The sequence below is a fragment of the Lactuca saligna genome, chromosome 4, assembly GCF_052625555.1.
Source record: "Lactuca saligna cultivar CGN05327 chromosome 4, ASM5262555v1, whole genome shotgun sequence".
NCBI lineage: Eukaryota > Viridiplantae > Streptophyta > Magnoliopsida > Asterales > Asteraceae > Lactuca > Lactuca saligna.
The window spans coordinates 118008443-118014199 of record NC_136420.1 but is presented as its reverse complement, the minus strand read 5'-3'; positions in this window follow the sequence as shown (position 1 = coordinate 118014199).

Below are 5757 nucleotides of genomic sequence, written 5' to 3'. Positions count from 1 at the left end.
CTTAAATGAACCCATGTTCTTATGTAGATTTTCCATGTCATGGTGCCTCTACCATGCCATGGCAAAATTTGAAAATGTTAAGTACCTCAGGATCTGGGTGTTATAGTGTACTCAAGTGCTCCCCCTCAAGTTATTGAAATATCGAGGTTTGACATGCTTCGACATTAACTCTTGGTATCAATGACAAATATTCATCAGTTTGTTCATCAGTTATTGTTAAGTCATTAGAATGCTTTGATTCTTCTACAGCGCATCAATTGATCTATTAGGAATATTAAATAGCAAATAAAAATCAATATCGAAAGTAAGTATTTGATCAGATTCCTCATTAGAATAAGGAATATTAAGTTTTTGTGAAAAGTTATGTTTAACGCTATAGTACTCATTAAATGTTAGATTGAAAGTTTCTTCAAATCTTTGCTTTCGTTTGTTCAACACCGTATATGCCACAAAATTATGTGAATATCCACAAAAGATTCCTTAATCAACCTTTGTATGAAACTTTAAAAGAGTATCTTTTAGATTCATGATAAAGCATCTACGACCAAAAACATGGAAAAATTTGACATTGGGTTTCCTTTTGTTAATGATTTCATAAGGCGTGATGTTAAATATTTGATGAATAAAAGAGAGGTTTTGTGTGAAACAAGCTGTGAAAAATGCTTTTGCGCAAAAATATTGAAGTATATTTGTAAGTCCCCAAAACAGGATCCAACTAATGATCATACACACAAACAAGCAGTAATCAATAAGAATTAGAAGGAATAGAAGCAAATAACGTTCCAACAATGCACATGTCTATTAGGCCACAAACATCAGGTACACTTGGATACACACACACACAATTAGTACTAATCTGACACATCTGAAACCTATTTAAGGGGACCAACCAACCTCAAACACATTCAAGGCCGTACATACGTTCACAGTCGTGAACACCAATACAACCGCAAACACACAACCATACACCCATACATTACATGACCAAACCCTATATATACCTATACAGATTGATGCCTAAATCAAACAAACAAAATATGACCTAAAAATCTCCCCCTTGGTTTGAGGCAAGCATAGATTTAGTCTTTCTTGACGACCAACATGCCCGATCTTCCCATTTCACCCAGCCACATCTTTTTATCGATAATCTCTGCAATCAGCCTCAAAAATCTCTTCCTGACATAAAATTTGATGATGAGCCAAAGTGTGGATGTCCCTTTCACCAAACTGAAGCAGATCCCTCTTGTCAACAACACAAAAAACCCCATCTGGGAATTTGATGACAACAGAGGCTGTAGCTTCATCATAGTCCCAGTATTCCATATTGTGTAGAGATCCATCGAAAAAGTTCTTCACAATTAGCATCTGTGTCATCTGATTTGTTGGAGGCCACATGACATTTGTGAAGCACTTATTGGTATTTGGGTCAAACACATCTTTGGTTCTCTTTAGAAAAGATTAAGTGGTCTTCATCCCATCAAATTTTCTCTTAACTTGGTTTTCCAAGAAGAGTTTGAAGTTTGTTCCATGTGGATCATTAGATGGATTTGAGAATGGGGCTTCTGAGAGCTCAGTAAGATCCACCTTGGTCAGAGAAGAGAAATCATTCTTGTCCTTATAATCTATGCTATCAATAGCATGCTATAGCAGCGATGTGGTATTATTGAACCGGTATTTTAAAACAGCGTTTACGAATAGCGGTGGCGTTATTTGCAGTGCTATTGACTGTTATTTACTGCGAACATCATCAGTGCTATCGCAACGCTACACCTGCTTTTACACATTAGCCTACTTTGACAAAGAAAAACACGATTGTTTACTATTTCAATATTCAATCTTTATGTTTTTAATTAGTCCACTACAATTATTGTCTTAATAAGTCCAAATAATAAGTATAGTTAATTATAAACTACAAAGAAACAAATAACAACTTCTCTTTCTCGTCTCTTTCAGTACCTAGAAACCACGAACGAATTGAGCTACGATGACACATTGACACTTTTTTGTTTCCATATTACTATATTAGAATATTATATATAGATTATGTTATATTTTTATATGTATTTTTATGATATTAATTCTATATAGTATTAATAATCTAATATATAAATTTTGTATAAATATATAATATGAATTATACATAATATTAAAAAATCACTATACCTGTAACATCCCGAAATACCAAGAGTAGAGTTGAAGGGCTAAAAGAGTAAATTGGGAAAGAGTGACTCGGCGAGTCCATGTGCGGACTCGGCGAGTAGAGTCGCGACTTGGTCGCGTGTTAAGTGGCCTACTCGGCGAGTCAGTGTAATGGACTCGGCGAGTAGGCGCTGAGTGGAGAAAACCCTAATTCTCGGGGTTGAGCCTTATATAAAGATCATTATGTTTTCCCCACAGCCTCTTTATCACCCCTTGAACCCCAGAAAACCCTAAATCGCGGAGAAGCACCATTGTTGAGTGGATTGGAGCTTGGAGAAGTAATTGTTGAAGGAATTTTGGGAGATTGAAGGCTTGGAGCAAGGGGCTTTGCTTGGATTCGAATTACATTGCAGTTGGGGCATCTCTTAGAGGTAATATCTCGTTATTGGACTGTTGTTATGTGGTTTCTTTATTTTGGGGTTATGGGAATTTGTCTAGGGATGTAATGGGAAGTCTAGAGGCTAGATTTGAGATTGTTACCTCAGATCTGGAAGGGAGAAGAATCAGAGAGCATGAAAGTCCCTGTGTTGGAGTGTTTAGTGAAGCTTACATGTACCAAACCCTAGCCCAATGTGCAAACAACTTAGATCTCTTTGGATTCACGTAAAGTTTTCCACTTTACGTGATGGATGAGTGGTAGGAGACTAGATCTATAATTTGGAGTAGTTGCATGGCCTGGAATGCTTCTGAATGTATTCAGACCGGTGGTACTCGGCGAGTCACATGGGTGGACTTGACGAGTTGGATGAAGATCGCCTGGAACTCGGCGAGTTGTATGAACAACTCGGCGAGTAGGTTGAAGATAGCCGTAGACTCGGCGAGTCTGTTCTTGGACTCGACGAGTCTTGTCGAAGAGTCCCAAATATTTTCTGGTTGAGTCGAGAATCGGCGAGTCAAGGGATGACTCGGTGAGTTGTGTGTCAGAGGACTCAGAGTTGTGGGACTCGGCGAGTCTCAGGGTGACTCGGCGAGTTGTGTCGCGGATTGGGGAAGTTCTGAGCACGGGGACTCGACGAGTCGACGGGTTGACTCGGCAAGCAGGGTCAACCAGGAGGGTTGACTTTGACGGAGGACTTTGACTTGGACCAAGAGTTGACCGTTGACTTTTAGGGCTTGGTCAGCGATGTGGCCTTTGGTCCAAGAGAGGGGTAAAATAGTCTTTTACCCTTAAGAGGGTGCCATTATAGGGTTGATTCTAGTCTCGAGAGTTATATTCATGAGAGTATTTGCCTTACGTGTTAGGCGGTGGCGAGTTCGAGATTCAAGTGTGGGGATATCTGCTTTCTGTTTGCCAGGTGAGTCTTCTCACTATACTTTACCTTGAGTAGGTAACCAGAGTTATGTGATCAGAGTATTTGTATGCTATATGTACGTGATGTGTTGTACTGCATTATATCTATGTGATTTATGCTGTGCATGTTTATAGAGTTGGAACCGGAAGGTTCCCAGAGTTAGAACCTGAGGGTTCACAGAGTTTGGGTGCACGGACCCATAGAGTTATAGCCTCGAGTGGCTAATATGTGTTATGTGTGGTATTTTTGGGAACTCACTAAGCTTCGTGCTTACAGTGTTTTGTGTTATGTTTCAGGTTTCTTTCAGGATCACGGGACGGCACCGGCTTGATTGTACACACCGGAGAAAGAGTCATGTTTTGAGGATCCTGGTTTAATATGCAAGTGAAAATGGAGTTATGTTTTGTAATTCGATTATGAATGAGATTTTAAACAAGTGTTTCTAAGAATTAAACGAATATTTTAAATGAAAAATTGTTTTGAAATTTACGGTGTTACAAGTTGGTATCAGAGCCTTGGTTTGAGGGATTCGGATGCGCTTTCGGATAAATCTGGACTCAAACTGAGGAAGTAAGAAAAGTTTTAAGGAAATAATTTTCTAAAAAATGAATAAGAGTTCAAAGAGAAAGCAAGAAGGAGCAGTGTGTACAATCAGCCAGAGATCGAACGGTGATTTCCCAAAATACCCTTATTTTTGTGTTATGAGATATGTATGATGCACTTTATGAGATATTATTGCATGCTAGAGATAGGCTAGGTATTTCATATGTTAGGACTAGAGTGGCCTGATTTGTGATGCCTTAGCCTAGGACTCGTTGTTATATGTGTTATGCTTTTGAGTATGTGATGAGTGAGAGTATCCAGTTAGAACCCATGAGGGGTAGAGTTACAGAGTTCGGTGGTACTTTTGAGGATGAGCCGAGAAGGTGGAGTTATCACAGAGAGGGAGTCCTATGTATTCTTCGATGCTCGAATGCTGCTTGCTTTGTGCTTTGTGGAACTCTCGATGATGGGAGTCAGCTACCAAGTGAATATGACGATATTCAGGAGGTAGATGGCTGGCATCATTAGGAGCTCTTCAGCAGCTGATAGCAAAGAAGGGGGAGGACAACGGAAGAGCCTAGGGAGTAACCCTAGCCAGATGAGTGCGCTTGCAGAGTAGAGAATTTCGCTGGGGAGCGAGCACACGCGATGGGATTAGTGAAAGGGCAGGTCGAGCAGCTACTTAGAAGCTCTGGGATGGTCCGTGTGGAAAGTATAGGTAGATGTGGCAGGTAGTATGGGCCCGTACTACTGAAAGCAGAGGACCCATACTTGATACAGGGAGTATTCTGAAGGTTCTAAGGAGCGGATTGAGGAGTGATGTTATGGTTCTGGTACCATACATCAGAGCAGATTGAGGAGTGATGTTATGGTTCGAGTACCATACATCAGAGCAGATTGAGGAGTGATGTTATGGTTCGAGTACCATACATCAGAGCAGATTGAGGAGTGATGTTATGGTTCGGGTACCATACATCAGAGCAGATTGAGGAATGATGTTATGGTCCGGGTACCATACATCGGAGCGGATGGAGGAGTGATGTTATGGTTCGAGTACCATACATCGGAGCGGATTGAGGAGTGATGTTAGGGTCCGGGTACCATACATCAGAGCGGATTGGGGAGTGATGTTTTGGTTAGGGTACCATACACCGGGGCATATTGAGAAGAGATATCATGGAATGAGTACCATGGTTCATAGTGAAGGATGTTTGTGGTTCTCCGGTTATTCAGTCATGAGTAAGTTTGAAGAGGCATCCCTTGAGAGGGAGATCGAGAGTCCCTCAGAGTATTTTAGTAAGGAGTCAGTGAGAAGGGAGAATTTCGATCTGAGTTGAGCGATCAGTCGATAAAGTAGATGTCTCCTCCTATGATCTGGGAGGTACTGATTATGTACGTGTGAAAATATGAGAAGCATGATGTTTTGGTTTTGGGTTTAGGGGTAAACCCTGCAGGTCGTCATTGATGATGATTTCCCACCAGAGTATCAGGTAGCATTTGTGCCACGAGGCAGTGATTTATCATGAGTAGATAGTCAGTTTGGACTGAGATAGTCGAGGGCCACACTACACCTATTTGAGTATAGTCGGGTGTATGGTAGTGGTATCAGTGAGGAGTTCAGTCGAGTTTAGCAGTGCAGAGAGTTTTCTATCCATGGGGTGTTGAATATGGGAGTGGGTCCTTGTTCTTGGGATGATCCCGGTGTTGGAGCGTTGGTTGATGA